Genomic DNA, 18,040 nt, shown 5'->3' with positions numbered 1-18,040 from the left:
TACTGAATGAGTACAAGGAAATTCAGGGCTGTACCTGGTGAAAATAATACTGGTGTTTGTAGCATTTGTTTTAATTCACCAAAGACAATAACAACACTAATGTGCGTGAGAGTAGGTTGTATTTCATTAAAAGCCAGTTTCAGCTACATCCAGCAAGATAAACATAGGAAAACTGAACTGCATGCTCTAACTTGTGGCTTGTATATTACCAAATCAGTGTTATTTACAGTGTATGCACCATTACTTAAACATTAATCTTAACGAGAGTATGGAGGGGGAACTTAGCTTTTTCTTGCTCGCCTGAGTGTTCCACGCCTCTTCATAGATGCTGAATAGCAGCATTACTGTTTTAAAATACTTCTCAAAAATGGAGCCAGTTCTTTAACTGGGATAAATCAAGGAAGTACACTGTCTTCAAGAAAGTTGTAAATCATTTTCATGAGCTAAGAATCCGTTTCCCTGAGTTTATTTTTTTTCCCTCAGTTATCGTGATGAGTGTTATGCTATTTGATTTTCTCTCAGCTTACCAAAGTATATTAAAGGTCAGGCCATGTTTCCTAAGAATATGTGGGTGAGGGTGGCATTTACACTTGAATTTAGGAAAACAGGCGGAGCAAATGGTTAAAGCTGGGCCTCCTGTGTCTAGAACAACTGCAAAGCAATTTGCTATTAGGGCAATGGAGTTTTCTAGGTAATTTAGAGGCTGCTGGCTCATCTCAACTACCAACCAGAATGTGTATTTTAAAACTCAGTTTCATGGCAGAAGAAAAGACGCTTCGCCTTCAATGATAATCGTACAGGCTCTGTGAATGCTGAAGGTCCTAGCTGAGGAATTAAAGGGAAGTGATAAAACTCTTCTTGTTAGAACTGAGATGCTCTAAGCATTTGTAACAGGAAGCAACTTAATCTTGTTTGGTAGCACTGTCATGGCGATAATTTGAGTCTGAGCAGATGTAATTGTAACTGGTAGTGTATAGAAACTCTTTCCTTCTTTATAATAATTACGAGTTCTAACTTGCATAAATACAATAAATATGGTGGTCTCTTATCTGTATTTTTGCTACTTTAAATTCTAGGCATTGTTTGCATCAGTGAGCAACTTGGCAATGCAATAGTGATTTGGCATTCTTGCTTTTGAATGGTGTGAGGTAATGTTATGGATAAGCTGTGCATCCTGGCAGCGGGTGTGAGCTCTGTGTATTCAGCTGGCCTCCAGCTTTGCAGGTCTGCAGTGGGTACAGGGATGCCAGGCATGTGAGTGCCTCTTCTGTGGCATCACTTGCTAATGTGACACCCATCTATAAGAAGGGTTGTAAGGAGGACCCGGGGAGCTACAGGCTTTGGAAGTGCAGAACAGGCTCATATCAGAACCATAAGAAGATGGAGACTGCACAGAGATGGTAGGGTGGGTCATTTGCTCATCAGGCTCCTTGCATGCTTACTGAGGGGTAACACGCTCTGGACTGCTGTGAAGAACAGCAATGACAGGAGAGCTGTATGCTTATTGCTGTTTTCTCAGTCAGAATATTTTTTTTCCAGAAATTGGAACAGTATTTTCTGGTTTTGAGATGAAGCGAGTCCCCTTCACAAACTCCTTGTCTTTATCGGTATGTGATGTTCTGGTTAAAACCTATTTCTTGTAGGAAGCCGGTCCTCCTAGTTTCCAAGCTGAGGTCTCAAATGATAGCTGTTATTGAGTTGGTGTTAACTGCCTTCGAACAGCAAAGATGGGATACCAGACCCATCCATCGCAGCACCTTTGCCGGCTGACCTCACATGTCATTTCCATGATCAGTTTGTGTGCAGGCCTATGCTGTCTCTGTGGCCTGGGTGGTGGACACAGTGCCTCTTGATCTGAACTGGTTTGGTTCTCTCACCAAGTGCAGGTGACACAGCTGTGACAACGCCAATTCTGGGCTTTTCATCTCTTTTTGAGGCTTGGTATGCCTGTCCTGCAGTGGTGTATCAGTAGGATGGTCAGCAAAACCTGAATGCCAGCCATGGCAACTCTGCTTGCCTCAAACTTAATTGTGACAATTTGGGCAGGAATGAGGTGTGAGTGGCTGCTTCGAATCTGACTGCAGATGTTGGTGAGGGAAGCTGATAGAAAGCCTCAACATTGATCTGTATTCATAGGTGAAGCTCATGCAGTCCTTGCTGGATTGGCTTCTCGTTGATCCTACCCAAGTTCTGCTGGGACCTGAGCATTGCACTGGGTGGGGTTGGCTGGGCGGGCTGCTTATCTGCTGCTCTGTGATCTGTTTTACAGCAGTGTCAACCTTGGGTCTCTCTTCTTAGGAATATGAAACTCAAAACAGTTCCGCTGTGCCAGAACAATCAAAGAGCGTCCTACAAGCAGGAGGGGAGGAAGTTCTCTCCAGATTTCTGTTTTCAAGACGTGCAAGGCAAACAAGGACAGAATGAGTCAGTGTGGGTGGGTCTGGGGTACACAACACCTGCAGCTGGGGACTGGGCTTTGGTGCAGGTGTGTTGCACCAGATTTCATGGTGAAAAGTTCATCCAGCTCTGCAGGCCAGTCACTCACCTCCTGATGTCCTCCCGAATGTGTGCACCCAGACTGCTGCCCTGCATGTAATACAGTAATGTTATATGTGGTAGGAAATGTATTTTTTTTTAACTGTAGTGGAAAAAAATAGCAAATGCGTAGCCTTGATGATACATGTTAACAAGGAAGTGGCATAGCAAGAAGTTAGCTATTTTTATCACTGTTTGCCATAAAAGGGACAATACAGGAAACAACTTTAAATTCAATCCATTTTTCAGTTCTATTGCAAAGCTATTAGTATTAAACCTAAGCTTGTGTTATCCCCTGTTCCCTCCTGCCTCCTTCTTGACCAACTCCTGTCACCCAAAGATTGTGGCTTGTTCACATCCACTGTGAGAGGGTAGAAAGGTTTCCTGTGAGTCAGTGGGTTCTGGATCAGGCCCTTAAGCTCTCATGATGGCCAAGATTTGGGAGTCTGAAAAGAAATTAATTGGTAGCATGTAGGGAGCATCTAGCTATATTTTTTCCTTTCGTATTAGTTCAGACGGCACTTACCTAACTTGATCGTATGAGTATTTTTTTTTTTTTAGGAGACTTCAAGATTTGGCCACATGATACAGTTTTGGGAGAAAATGTGAATGCACAAAGAGAAAATGTGAACCACAGCTGATGGCAAACAGCATCTTCTAGCCTGCCATTGAATTCCCATGTCACAGCCCTTGTGGTGGGGTGCTGTTAGACCTAATCTTGTTATATGACTGGGGCTTGTTTTCTGTCAGATTTAAAATTGGGAGTCCAAAGCTGATTAGTTTTTCAAGCTAAAGATGCCTCTAGCCTGGTGCTCTGGAAACAAACATCTCCACTGTGTGGTGTGGTTAGAAGATAACATAGAAATATAAATGATTTTTTTTTCAGCTGACTGTCCTGAAACCCTGAAGGTTTGTTGCAGTTGGATCTGTGTCGAGAACAAAAGAGCCTTCAGAGACTGGAAGCTGATAGGCGGTTTTATTCTTTTATTTTTTTATTTTAACTTGAGAAATCTAAGTCCATCAAACTGCATGCTTCTATTCAGTTTCTAAAGTTAATTGTGAGTGCGTAGCACCTTGGGAATCTTTCAGAATAGGTCGGTAGGAGATCTCTAGAGATGGGCCATGTCCTACTTCTACGTGGCAAAGAAGTCATGCACAGAGTGCCTGCTGTTCACTCGTAGAATTGGAGGTTTCATTTTGGCGAAGGCCACAGCAGTACCCTGCTCCTATTAGACTCATGCGAACAGCTTTGAGCGTGAATGTGTTTGGTGTGTAGATGTGATGCAGGTACTGCTCACTCAGGTGATTGTTTGTCTCCTATCCAAAGCGTGTGTGCCGTGAGCTGCAGCTCACCTTTCCCATTGCCCTGTGGTCACTTCCTATTCACATTTTGTTTGGGGCAAAACCGGGGAAGGACCAGTCCAGCGTGGCTGCAGTCGTGTGAGGGTGGCACGACTCTGGGCAGGCAGCAGCCAGTGAGCACTCTGCATTTCCCAGTCCCTGCAGTCCCCAGGGACTCCTGTAAGGCTGGTGGACACGGTGTATGTTACAATTCTCCTTAGATCAGCAGTTTCCCCAAAGCTGGACACAGTGGCCTAATTCCATCATCACTCGTTATCCTTCCCACGTTTTAAGCAGCTGGTTTCTGTAGGTCTGCGTTTGGAATTTCCCTAGGTTAAGCCATATGAAAATGCTTTGTTCAGTAATCTTCCAGCACAAGCAAAAAAGCATCTTTGGAAAAGATGATACAGAAACTAATAACAGCTGAGCTGATGCCATCACCTGAGGTCACACTGCTTTTTGCAAAGTGTGCTTTGCTAGCATACCCCACTGTGCCCAGCTGCAGCTGTGTGGTCACAAGGGAGCTGAATAAATAAATAAATAAATACAGGAAAGTTCCAAAACTGGGCCTGTGAAACCGTCTGCTGCAGAACCACCATTAACTCAATCGCTGAATTCAAAAGCAGCTGGGAATGCCTGAGTGTCTACTTCTGAGGTTTCTGGTTGCGATAAGGTTGCATTTCAACGCTCTTCTGTGGATCAGCAAAAACTGGAAGCTTTTCACTTTTTGTTTCCAAGGTGAGCTGAGGCTGCAGGGACATTGCTACAACACCATGTATCGCAGTACTTCGGTGGGCATCGGCCGTGGGCGATAGCAGTGTGACCACTGCACCAGCGCCTCCTCGGGAGTCACTTTGAGCTTGCTCCCTCGAAGCGTACTCTGCACAGTCCCACGCCACTGCTTGCTTAACTTCGAGTTAAAAATTTGCTCTCTGTTTACCTAATAACGTACCTCTTGGTTGAAGTGTGAAGCCCCTGATGTGGAGGTTTCCAGGACCCCAGCTGAGCTGGGTGGCTTTACCAGCAGCTCTTCCTTTGAAGTTGGAAGGTGTGTGCTCCACCAATGGCAGGCTTTGGCTTATGTTTGCTTGTCAAACAGTAAGAACAAAAAATAAAAAATTAACGAGCATCCTGGAAACTAACCAGGAAATGGTGTTTTCTGTGAGAATGGGAGAGCTGTAAAATAAGTTTCAGGAAATTATATTCAAATAAGTAAGTAAGTAAGTAAAGAGCATCAGTCAGATACCTAATGGCCAAAGTGCCTGCTGTGCCAGCTTGGAACTCCAAGTCCTGGTTGGTGGTCATGAGTGTCCCAGGTTGGTGCAATTTTGCTGCAATATAAATATTTTAAAGCCATTTTACTGAACTGAATACACTTCAGAAATCCTGTAGTGCTACAGGAGTTGTTTCCACTTACAAACCTGAGTAACCCTGTGCCCAGTGTGTAAACCTGAGAGGTTCCTCTCGTGTGACAGATGTGAGGACGCAGTGCTCCAACAGGAGACTGCAAGAAGCGATTTTGTGCTGCTTTGCTAGCGTGATTCTCACTTATCAGACTTACAGCATTCAGCATGATTTAAGAAGTTTGTTCCTGCTCTGCAGGGACTCTGCTGGCGTTTATTGCCGTATGCTATATGCTTGCACAAGGGGAAGAAGCAGAAAGCTGCACGGTGCTGCACTGGTGCTTATAGCAGAGAGGGGAGCTGCTGCCTCTGGGGGTAACTTTATAGGGCTCTGCTCTTGTGTGCTCTTCCCACAGCACACACTTTCCTGTAATAGTGCAGTATGTGAGCAGATTGCATGCTGTATTGTGCTGCTGCTGTTTGTAAGTCTGATGCATGTGTATATTTTAATTTGAAGTCTGAGAAAGCTCATCATTTTTTATTGATAATAGATCAGAGTATGTTGTCAATGCATAAGAATTTATAGTTTTGCTGGTTTATGGTTTATGTAGTCTCTCTTGTCTTTTGGGAGGTGATGGAGTCTCCAGGTACTTTCCTCATACCTGTGGATTCAGAACTTCTACCAGCACAGCAATATCCCCTCTGAGGATGGGGTGCAGACTGTGGCTTGAACACTGGAAATGTTTGTATGCGCTTAAAAATATAGCGGCCTGTACCCGTGCAGCAGGGGCTCTCAGGGCAGGGGCTTCCTCTTGCAGGAGATGAGATAGGTATGGGGCCAGGAGCCTGCTGTTCCTGTCTGCTTGTCATAAACTGGGGGAAAAAAACACCATTTTTTTATTCATCTCAGCCATTTAAATATGTGCATGTGGCTGTCCCCCTCTTGCACATTTCTTTTTTCTAATTGTAATTTTCTGGCATGCTTTCTTCCTGGAAGCTGGAGCTATTATCATTTATTCTCTCAGGACTCAACGCCTCTGTTGATCTCTGAGTCACTTTCCCAATTACAAATCAATTTATCCAGTATTGCTGCTTGCTGCTATGAGCAGTAAGGAGAAACACTCCTCTATCGGACTGAAATTTCCCGAAGGGAAGGAGAGACATGGACGTGGTGTGTCTTTGGGCTGTGACTTCTTGTACAGAGCTGCCAGACTTGTGTATTTATTGAAACATGCTGGATGTTTCAAAAGGCATCTGGGGGAAGTGCTGTGGCTCATTTACCACAGGTAACTCTGCAGTGGGAGGGTGCCAAACCCTCAGGGTTGGGGTGTTTTGGTGTGCATCTTTTCCCCTCGCCTACCCCAGACTCCTGGCACACCAGCTTTCACGCTGGCCCCGGTTCTGGCTCTGCAGGCACGGGGTCAGCCTGCTCAGGAGAAGGTCAGAGCTGCCCGACAGGTCCAGAGCTCAACTACAAACCCGCAAAAGAAATGGCTTGCTATCTGGGTAGCCTGAGATTGCTCTTTCTGGTTATTGAAAAATGCAGGTAGTTATCTGTTTGTTATTCAGAACAGGAAATGCTGTTAAAAGTATTCTTAAAAAGTGTTTTCACCACCATGAAATCTGCAGCAGCTGTGTCCCAGCCCTTGCACCGAATACACTGGTGTGGATCCCTGGTGCGGCAGCTGAGTCTGTTGTCCTTTAAACACCTGCAGGGAAATCACACATCTGAAAAACGGGGAAATGGTATTTGCTTTGGGGTTGCTTGCCAACGCGGAGAAATGTTGTGAGTCAGTATGTCAATATCTAAAGGGCATCAGAATGTGAACTGGCCGTGCCACCGGGTTTTCAGGGAAGAGGCCAAAGCAGGAACCTCTTCCAAGCTGCCGGAGCTGCAGCGAGGACAGCCCTGGAAAGGAGCAGGGGGATGGCAGGTCACCCCAAAGCAGAGCTGACATCTGACCCATGGAGCTGTTGCTTCAAAGCTGGCTGTTTAGGAATTTGCAGTGTCGCTTGCCTGGATCTCATGCTGATCCCGTAAATAAACCTCTGCCTTGATGGATGGCCAGTAGTTGGTTCTGCCTTGAAGCCGAAAGGGTCAGACCCAAGCCCCTTGTTTGGGGGATCAGGTCCCTTCATTGGGTTGCCACCGTTCAAGAGGCGGCAGCCCTATGACCCGCGGGGGTTTCTGTAACCAGCTCCCTCCCCGGTGCCTCCCAGCAGGGCTGGCTGGATTTTTGTGCCCCGTGCTGTGATTACCTCACCTTTATCTGGAAGCGAGTTTGGAGAAGTACAGGTAAAATAAACACCATGTCTCTCTTCTTGGAAACACGGATGTCTGTCTGGCAGAGATGTCTGCAACCTTCCAGGTTAATGAGCAGCTCTGGTGTGGCGCAGGGCGGCATCGCTCCTCCAGCCTGGCACCAGAGGGAAGCTCGATGCGTGGAGGCCTCCCCAGCGAGGGAGGCACCACAGCCTGCATGGCGATGAGCAGCCGTGATACAGATGCCCACCTTAGGAAGCATCTTTTCAAAAGATTGAATGAAGCTCCTATTTTTGCTTTGATTATTCTTCTGTTGTTCCACAAGATATTTTTATTCCATCGTATTCTGTGTTTTTTCTTTTGCAAAGTGAATTTATTTTGTGATAAAGTGCCATGCTGCGTTAAATAATTCTGGTAATCAAGAAATCTTTGTTTCGTCCTCCTAGCTGCATGCTCTCAAGGGTTCGCATATCTTCCTCAGAGCTTGTATATGTTATGGTACTCCTTTGATACATATCTTACATCTGATAGAATAGCTAGCTAGTTGTAATTTTTTTTTCTTTTACTGTATTTGTAAATCCAGCTATCAGATGTGACGATGGGCTAATGTGGGCAGGCTTGCCCTTTTTCATACCTTGCAGCAGAAGAATCAGGACTTTAATTTCATATAGGCAGAGGTGGTAGACTTAAAGTTGATCATATGGAAAGATTTTTCCACAAAGAACGAGCAGGACTGAACAAAAAGCTGGCAAATGCTGTGGATACCAAGAGTTCCACCCGGAATGAGTGGGCAGGCTTGGGGCAGTCTGTGCAGACCTTCTCCTTCCACCTTCAAAGCCCAAGCCCAACAGTACATTTTAGAGTAAGCTTTGATAAATAAATCTTCCCTATTTTCCCCTTCAGGAAGGGTCAATCAAGTGAGTCAATATTTACCATCAACATGTTACATAGTAGATTAACCTTATGGGTTTATTCCGGTATTTAAACTGTGTATTTGTCGATACCTGGATTAAACAGCCCAAGCAATGGGGTTTATCTGAGTATGCCACAGTTGATTCTGGCAAGTAGAGTGGATTTGGCTTGTGACTGCTTTAACACAGCAGTTCTACTCCTCGTTTTGTTTGTGTTCTAAAGAGAGTTGTTCCTACCAGGTTGAAGGAAATCAACAATTCTGACACGTTGGTTAATCAAATGATTGTTAACACCCAGGGGACTTTCCTAGTAGCAGTCGAGCGCTGTTTATATTTTAATAATCACTGTGGTTGTTAACAAGGGTAAAGAAAATGGAGTCCTTCAGCAAGCGTTGTCCGTTGTCACCATGCTCCAAGTAAGCATTGATGAAATTTATTATTTCCATGCTTTTCCTGGTGGTCCATAGACAGCCACCTGCAGCCACCATTAATTTTCCCTTAAGCACTGCTCATGTGGAGGTGTTGCAAACACTTAAGACCTTGTTCTCAAAGATGGTATGAGGAGAAAAGCATTAAGACTTTTTCCCTTCCTGCCTTTGAGCCTGGGATGCGTTTCCATGGTGTCTGAAATCCTGCTGTAAGAGTTTGTGCCAGTCTGAAGTATAATGAAACTGCTTCTTAGCTGCCCCCTGGGGTGTTTGGGTGGAGCTTTAACAGCAGCCCCGAAGACTTCAATAGCACTGGGGATGATTTTACCAACTCGTGAACAAACATGGGCTTATATAGTAAGTCATAAAAGCCTCTTAGACACATGGTTGTTCTCTTGTAAGGAATAACTAAAACCTCAATTTTGAAAGAAAAGAAAATCATACCACCCCTCATCTCTATTTATGCTAAAAATAAACATATTGTTACGAGATACTCTCTTCTTTTGGGATTGAAAAGAAAAGATCTTGTCAATTACCATATTTGAGTGAGTTCTCTTGTTTTTTTTCCCATTTTCCTCCACCTCGTTTGTATTTCAGTTGTCAGATGGCCATTTCAAGGTAAAAAAAGAAAAGATATTTTTTTTAATAGAAGACATGACTAGAAAGTACTTGTTGTTCCTTTATCATGCACAAAGACATTGCTTGGGCCCTGGTGCACCATCCCTGCGCAGAGCTGGCACCCTGCTGCAGCCCACCCCCGGGCAGGCTGAGAGCGGCTGCAAGGGGTTGCTGGAGGTCTGCCTGACCATGCAAAAGCCCTGGGGAACCTTCTTCTGAGACATTTGAGACCTCGGTGTTTTTCGTGCTAATTTTAAACTCGGAGATGTTTCTCATGGAATATTTATAGACTCGCTGGCTCTTAAAAGGCCCAGAGGGCCCCCTCTGTAGAGCAGGCCAGAGAACTTCACCCGGGGAGACTGGCCAGGACAGCAAATCTTTATTTTTTTCCTACTCACGTGCAGGATCCAGCCTCCCTAGTTAGCTGCACAAACTTACTGCAGCTTCCTACCTGGGTGCGTTTGGATGGACCATGCTGATGCTAAGGGAGCAGCTGGGTAGTGTTCAGGAGGAGCTGCGTACATGTGCAGGACAGGGACCAGAGACGCTCCAGGCAGTCCTGTCATTGCAGGAGACCTTACACAGCGATACCCTAATTTTCTGACTGTATTTGAGTTATGTATATGTGCGAGGTGGGATCTTTCCTCTGTGCAAGAGTCGCCCCAGTCTGATGTGAATAAATTACTGCACTCAGGCAGTTTCCCAAAGCAAGGGCAGGTAATTATTCATGGGGTCGACTTGAGTTGTTCTGAAAGGACCACAACAGATGTGCTTAAAAACAAAAAAAACAAGCAAAACCAAATGCAGAGTGGGGTTGAAGGAAGGGTGAGGATGTACCAGGAGGAGGACTACCCTCAGAGGAGAAGGGTTCGTGACAGAAGTGTATTTGTTTCAGGCTGGAGGCCACAGCCACTCGACTGTCACTTCAGCCTGTCGCACCTCCTCGTTCCCTAATTGCACCAGTGGTGTGAACAGACCTTAAACTGGTGTAGGAAAGCCATCAGTCTTTGTACAGCCAATGTGGCATACAGGCATGGCAGAACCAGCCGTGGGGTTTAAGTATTAGAAATACTTGTTTGGGAGACTTTGTTCTGTTATCTGTAACTGCTTGAATAAATCTGTTTCCTGTGTTTATGATAAAACAGGATTGTGTTCTCTTTGACTTAAACCTCTTGTACCTTGTGTTTTATACCTTTCTTTTCATAGCTACTGGAATTCACGCTTCATCCACTTCAGGCTGCGTAAGTACATTGGCAGGCTATTTGGAGTGAGTGAAATCAGATCCTCTGCATTCATCCCTCCTGTGTTTCCCTTCAAAGTATGTTTTTCTTTTTGGCTCACGGTGCCTGTTGTTAGAGCTGTTTGTGGCTGGTACCAAGTGCATTTTAGTGTATTTGGATCACTAGTGTGACAGTTGAACCTGAATTAGTGGACCTGTTCTCAATTTCTTTGCCTTCAGAAGCACTTCAGGCTTTTAAATCTCATATTTGGGAGGTATTTTGCAAGGGCTCATTAGTTGTGAGTAGCAGGCTTTGATTTACTGGATGAAAACATGGCTATTGTGTCTAATGCTGGCTGCTGCGTGGCTGGAAGCACTGGGAAGTCTCTCCCCTTAGCAGCATCAAACATGACATGGCAAATGCATTGCCATCAGGATGTAGCAGCAGCCATCCCTCGAGCTCGTTAAGATCTTTGGCTTCATTTTCGTCTTTAAGTATAGCTGTAGCTTAGGGTGCTGAGGGTACGTAGCTGGGCCAAGCTGCCTTGTGCAGAAGCCACCAGCTTCTCATTGTGGTGCCTCGTTAAAGAGGAGGCTGTTTGGGTCTGGGGCAGCCCCACCAGCTGGGGGAGCCAGGCCTGGGGCAGAGCCCCTCTTCACACCTGTGTGCCTGTGTCAGCATGTGGGACCATGCCAAAAAGGTGAACTCGGTTTTATCTGACCCATTTCTCATGATTCGGGGCCCAGTTATCAGTTACTGGATCAGGGCAGGGCTGCTGTCCCAGTGGCCTGTCCCAGTGCTGAAGCTGGAGATCAGCTTTCAACCATCCTGGCATGAATTTTTCCTTTTATTTTACTCTCCCATTCCTGAAAGCACTTCTGGTTGATGAGAAGAGCAGTTAAGCAGCCTGGGTCAGGAATTCTGCCAGTCCTGCATGCATTTGGGTCAATGCAAGTCTGGAGAGGCTGTCCTAGTGCAGGTTGTTTAATTAGGATGCTAAAATCCAGGTTGGGTTTATGCTGCAGATGTGCACTATCCTCATCCCTTATTTGCATGTTGGCTGATGCTGAGAAGGGAGACCTCTGAAGACAACGGGTAGTTGGAACTGCTTGCTATTAATTTTCTCTTGTATTGGTTTAGCTTAACCATACATCTGATTCTTCGATTTGCGCCCAAATATTTATGCAAAGTCTCTCTCTTGGGACTTTCCAGGGGTTGGTTCTGCATGCAGTGAAATGTCTGCTTTAAAGCTAGATAGCATTTCCTTGGCACACAAAAATGGGATGCAAAACAGTTCCAGGAGCAAATTTTCAGTCATTTGGCTATTTTTCAGACATTAAGGGTTCTGAAGAGCAGATAAGAGACGGCTGAATGCTTGCCTGCTTGTTGCCCATTCCACAATACCGCTTGTCACACTGATAGGGAACACTAATAGCAATTTGGGATTGCGTTCTCAGTAATTAAACCTGCTTCCAGGAAACCACTGCTGCGTGTTCCTTTAGAAAAGTTACTAATTGCCATCTGTTAAGATATTCTTTCCCTGAAACAATGATGGCAAGCAATTTGGGGCTGCCTTTCCAGCCCCTCCTGTGAAAGGAGAGCGTGGCGCAGGCACTGAGCGAGCACCCCAGCCCCTAAGCTCCACGTAACTCTTTGCCCCGGAAGAAAACTGGAGCAGTCCCTGGCACCTCAGTGATGCAGTGAGCCCCTCCAGGCCTCGCAGTCACCTCTGCTCACCTCCTTGTGCACTCTTGGTCGTGGTTTTTCTGCTTTCAGGGTCCTCTGTGGTGTGACCTCCTGCTGGAGCTCAGGTGAGGCTCTTACCAGCTGTCTTTCCGCAGTTGCCTAACAGACAGGAAATTTCTCCTTACAGCGCAAAAGGCTCTCTTGTCCCCTTAATTTCGCTTACCCCTTGCCTGGAAGCATTTACTCAATGCCATTGCTGTTTTGTCCAGCCTGTTCTCTGGATCAGAGATTTCTGAACATTAACAGAAGGGGACAGCGGGGTGCTAACACAGGCACAGAAATCATTTCAGAAATACTGTGAAATGGGAGGAAAACGAAAGCCGCGTCACTTAATGAGGGATCCCCTATAGGTCCCCGTAGCACCAGGCACTGATGTGTTGGAACTCCGTTGTTGGACTCTCCAACGTGTCCTGTTTGCAGGGCATGTCCCTGTTCCTGGCCGTGATGGGGCTTTTCCTCCTGTCCTTGCTCAGCCCCCAGCCCTGCCTCACAAAGCCACCCACCAGGGATGCTGCAGGAGGAAAACCGCTCAATTTGGGTACAGCAGCACGGGGTTATCTCTGATAGAGGCATTGCCCTGGGCTGTCGCTCCAGGGGTGCTGCCAGCAGACATATTTTCCTGTAAGAGTTTTCCTTGCTGGGACCTGGGCTGGTCCCAGGTTAGCCCGGACACATCCTGCCATGGCTTGAGCTATGCTCCTCGGCACATCTTGCTGCTGTCCCAGGGGCCACTGGCGGTTGCTCAAAGGGCCAAGAAAACCATAGTCAAACTAAGCATGTACCCAAACCTAGTAGTAAAAGTTTGTGGTGGGCTTAAGGGCCATGTTTGGCATGGATAAATCCAGTTTAACTTGTCTACCTGCTGCATTGTAATGCTATATGTGATAAGAAATGAATTCAATGAACACCGGTGGAGAAGATAACTCCTCCACAGGGTTTGTGTTGTTTCATGCAGCGATCCTGAACAATAACCTGCAGTTTTTAAGCAGCCCCAGCTGATTTAACTCTGGCTGCATGTGATTGAAGTGATGCATGATCGTCTTTGCAGGGCAGAGACCGCAGCCTTCGAAGTCTGCCACGTGCACAGAGGACTAGCCGGACATCCTCACGTTTCCACAGCATGACTTGGCCTCGGTTTGTGACAGCTTTCTGTAAGCAATGCCAGCTCCCACAGTTAGCTGAGGGCTCCCATCCTTCCCCTGAGTAGTGGGGTCAGCGGGTCGCAGTTACGAGTTTGGAAAGTTTGGATGGGGCTGGTGCCGCCTGGCGTGGGAGCAGCACTTGTTTTGCTCAGATGCTTTTCCCCTGCTAGGCAATGGGAACGTCTCTTTGATGTTCCCGGCAGTTCCATGGGAGAACTTGCATTAAAAATAAATAAAGAAAGAAAGAATGAGGAAAGGAAAGTGTTGCTCATATCGCAGTGAAAAAGTCAGGGAATTCTCCCCGAGGCTGAGTGCGGGCACAGAAGGCAGCACGTCCTCCTCCGAGATGCACTGCGTCAGCCAGTGAACAGGGCTGGGGGACGGGCCTGCAGAAACGTTGTACTTGCTGGGAATTTCTCGTGCCCCAGTAAGAACACCCCCAGTTACTGCCAGACCTAAAACAAGACGTTTCTGTGAACATTTATAAAAGTTAATGCTTCTGTTCTAAATGTTTCCCTAAGTTTAAACCATCAAAGACAACCTAAAAGTGCTACAAGGTTAATTCCAAATAACTCCGTCTCTTCAGGACTTCCAAAATTAAAATTATCAGAGATGAACAGGCATGGGGACTGCACCAGGAGAAGCAGCAAACATTGCTCCTCGCATGAGCAAGGCAGCACAGAGCTACAGGTGGTATTGGAGCCCCAAAGTGCCAGCTTTTGATCAGTGTTTTGCCATCTCTGAAATGACCGTTTTTTTCCCCCAAATTCTGTTCTTTGCAGAATTTTGATACTTGAACTTTGCTGGTCCGGAGCAGACATTGCAATGTGTGACTTCCCTGTGCAAGGGGAGCTCTGGGTTTTGCTGAGCCCTGTTTTTCAAGACGAGCCTGAAGCAGGATTGCCCAGTGCGCAGAGGTGGGACGGGGGAGCTGCTGCAGGACAGGCAGCCTGCTGCAGGGCTCCAGCTGGCTCTGTGCTGCGGAAATCAACTCGATCTGGAACAAGGAGCCCTTCGGCTCCTATGTGTGTTATGCCACACACAAACACTGATCCCTTTTGTCTCCCCCAGGCTTCATATTTCACTACGTTTGGAGAAATGGCCCTTTTACAGGTTGTCATGCAAGCCCTTCTACACAGTGCCCCAGGAAGCACCAAAAATGCTTACGGGAAGCTTTGTGGGGAAGCCAGCAGGAGTATTTGTGTGCTGAGTCACCTTGAGACTAATTAAAAACTGTTCGAAAAGCAGCACATGGCTGTAATTGCCCACCGAGGGAATTCTAATACCAAGTACTTCATAAGCATCCTGTGAATGTGCACATTCAATCTTTTATGACACTTGTCTGTGAGTTGAAAGAAAAAAGTGTTATTTGCCACAAGGCAAATAAAGTTGTTAATCACAATATTTCCGTCAGTGGGAGGTGAATATTTTGCTCAGACACCCACAGGCATCGGTAGCTCAGATTTATGCGCGGATGTCTCGGAGAGAGAGCTCACGTTTATCTTTTGCTATTGTATTTCATGCAGGTGATTTTGTATGATATTTTCCTAGTGTTCAGATCATATTTTGTTTTTAATTTGCCACAAGTTGGTGTAAGATTTTACAGGATGATCAGGCTGTGTGGTGGAGCAGAAGCAGCTGGATTGGGTCAAGGGCTGTGGCGCGTATCTGTGGGATGCTAAAGGAGGGAGAAGAGTGGCGTTTTGCATCGTAAGCACTTGACTTTGGGGCTCTGGGGGAGAGGCGCTGAATTGATTTTGTTTGTTTGTTTTCATTTTACTATTATTTTTATTTATTTATTTATTTTTATTTATTTATTTATTTATTCAACCCTTTCCTCTTGTTTCAGGTTAAGATCAGAGAAGACAGACAAACCTGTATTGCGTAATACTCTTTTAAAGTATTTCCTCCCTTCCTAAAAAACACCTTGCACTTTTCAAACTGATACTGCCAGAGAATGGCTTCACAGGTAAGAAGGAAAGGTTTTAGTTTATTAGCCAGCAGTAGGAAATGATTATTTTCACCCTACAGTTTGGGCAGAAGTGCTTCCAGTACAGTGTTTATGTGGTGAGGCAGTGGATGTCACAGGCAGCAGAAGGATATGGAGGAGAGACTGATGCAGCAAAAAGCAAGGTCAGGTTTTAAATAGAGGTTACTGTGGACACAGCAAATTCCTGGCTGATATTGCTGATGCATACTGCGCAGAAATAACAGAGTCATCACATTGCTGTGAAAATAGAATGAATTTTCAGCAATGGCTATAGTAATTGCTCGGTGATGTCCAGAACCAGAGAACTAAAATTCTGCAGACAGATCAAGGTGAACACCACTGGTGTTAGAAGTTAGCCTCAGAAACAGTTTCTGTGGCTTAATCAGCATTTCCTTGAAGCTCTGAAACAATGGGCAGTGATATGGTGGCAAGTTTAGCAGTAGCTCATTGACTCTCATAATTAAAAGAAAATTTTCTTGGGGAGGATATACTGACATTTTTCAAGGCAAATAAGTTGCTGATACTACCATGCAGAAGCAATGCAGGATCAGCTTAGAGTTTATTTTTAGGGATGCTTTTGCATCCCACCTAACATCACAGTCTTTGCATTATGTTTAAAAGCTTACCACTGCCTTTGTAAAACGTGCGAACGTGCTACCTGCATTTGTAACCGAAGTACTTTGACTAAAGTACTTTGACTAAGCATGAAGTTGGCATTAATTTTGGGAGCAGAAAATGCAGTTATTCTCCAGGCTGGGAAACCCTGCTTTCTGGAGGAAGCAAGGATGCCTGTGGATTGCAGGCAGGGGGCTGTGCAGGCTCCAGCAATAGCAACTGCACGTTTCTTCCCTGAACGCAGAAATCTTGGCGCTTGGTTTCTTGCCTGGGACAAAGTGTGATTTTATGGGTAGTGGAACACCTTACATGCAGGAAGAAATAAAACATTTGTAAGAAGTTGCTTTTGCCTCAAACTGCTCATTAATTTCAACCAGAACTCCATCTCTTTTTGCAGTAGAGATGTAGCCTGCGGGGAGTTGAGCCCTCATGCTTGGAAATCCACAGGAGCTTTCTATCTCTTCACAGATGCTGGAGATCCATCATATCACCTGCGGCATCCCCATGTTCACTCCTTGCCCAAGCGGAGGCTCCAGAGTGAATGTTTTTGGGTCAGGCAGGTGAAAGGGCACCCTCTCTTCTCAGGCTTTGCGAAGATGCAAAGAAATCATAGGTTGGACAAGACCCTTAAGATCATCAGGTCTACCATCACCTAACACTACCAAGTCCACCCCTAATGGGCCATAGAAGGCTCTGTAGCTGTAAGGAGAGGTTTTTTAATAAACAAAAGAGGTTAAGTAACCATCTTAAATATCACAATATTAAAGTAATTCATGGCAGCTGGTGTTTGCAAAAGCTTGGGTAACCATCATGCTGTGCTGCTGAAAGGTTTCTGGACTCTGCGCGCTGCCTTCCCCTCCTTCTGCATCTTTGATACTTTACTGGGTAATGGCTGACTGTGGCACATTCTTCTCGAGAGTGTTTTTTTTGGACACCGTATGATTTCTATGTGTAAAGTCCAATGTTAGCAGAACAGGAGCCCCGAGACATGTTCATCCAAGGCTGCGCGGTGTGCTTGTGCTTGGGGTGTCTGAGCTCAAGCAGGGGCAGTCCTGGCAGGTGGCAAAGCCCAGGCCTTGCTGCCAGCCAGCGGGTCTCCTGGTGCCTCCCTTCCTGGGGCAGCGGGGGCCCTGTGCTGGTCTCCCAGTAGCTGTGCTCCTGGGTGGGCACCTGGCTGCTGTGCGGGAAAACCTGTGGTTTTGGTTTCATGCTCCACAGCTACTGCTTCACCTTATCTGCAGACGAATGAAAAAAACAGCCATTTACCACAGAAAGGCTTTTTGTTTGCTGTACACTAGAGCAGGATAATGGTGCTGATGCTGTCACTGCTGTCTTCTAACTTGGCTTTCTTTTTGCCCACAGCCACCTGGGCTTGGGCAGTGTCTGTGAGTCCGTCCAGGTGCAGACTTAGGGTCAGTGCCTGCGGGGCTGGGCCCAGCCCTGCTGGAAGGGCAAGGCCTTGCTCCTGGATTTGAATTGTTGTTATGCTTTTCTTTGTTCGCCAGGCCTGTAAGACGAAGAACTAATAGGCGAGAGGGTGTTCTCTACTGGCGACTGCTGGTGAGAGGCGACTTTACATCTGACCTGCTGACGTGGGGGGATTTACACCCATGCTTCAAGGACTGCTGCAAGGGGAGCTTCTGGAGGAAAATACAGGCGGGATTTGCTCACTTGTTATGCCTCCTTGTTGCTTTTTTTTTTTCTTTTTTCCTCCTGCCTTGTGCTAAAATGGCTTTGTATTCCCTATGATGTGGGGCCGGGGAGACATTCCTTGGTGCCGTCCCAGAGCAGGGCGCATCTGGGCTGGTTGCAAACCCAAGCCCTCTGTACCACTTTCCCTTCTCCCACGGCAGTAATGCTGCTGTCCCATCCCCACCACTGTAAGGTG

General features: G+C 46.2%; 1 long non-coding RNA gene across 2 annotated transcripts; it reads left to right on the top strand.

Moving 5' to 3' along the window:
* The first annotated feature begins 1,842 nt into the window (after window positions 1–1,842).
* On the top strand, window positions 1,843–17,808 carry LOC121075118. Of its 2 annotated transcripts, XR_005822744.1 has the most exons (5): window positions 5,185–9,894; window positions 10,646–15,257; window positions 15,397–15,516; window positions 16,621–16,712; window positions 17,658–17,802. It is a non-coding gene; the product is annotated as an uncharacterized LOC121075118 (long non-coding RNA). The 2 variants fall into 2 exon arrangements; XR_005822743.1 differs by having other exon boundaries at window positions 1,843–15,257; window positions 17,658–17,808.
* Window positions 17,809–18,040: the final 232 nt, after the last annotated feature.

Source organism: Cygnus olor, chromosome 9 (assembly GCF_009769625.2).
Source record: "Cygnus olor isolate bCygOlo1 chromosome 9, bCygOlo1.pri.v2, whole genome shotgun sequence".
NCBI classification, from domain to species: domain Eukaryota; kingdom Metazoa; phylum Chordata; class Aves; order Anseriformes; family Anatidae; genus Cygnus; species Cygnus olor.
Note: the sequence above shows the minus strand (reverse complement) of the source record. Positions and strands in the feature narration are given on the sequence as shown.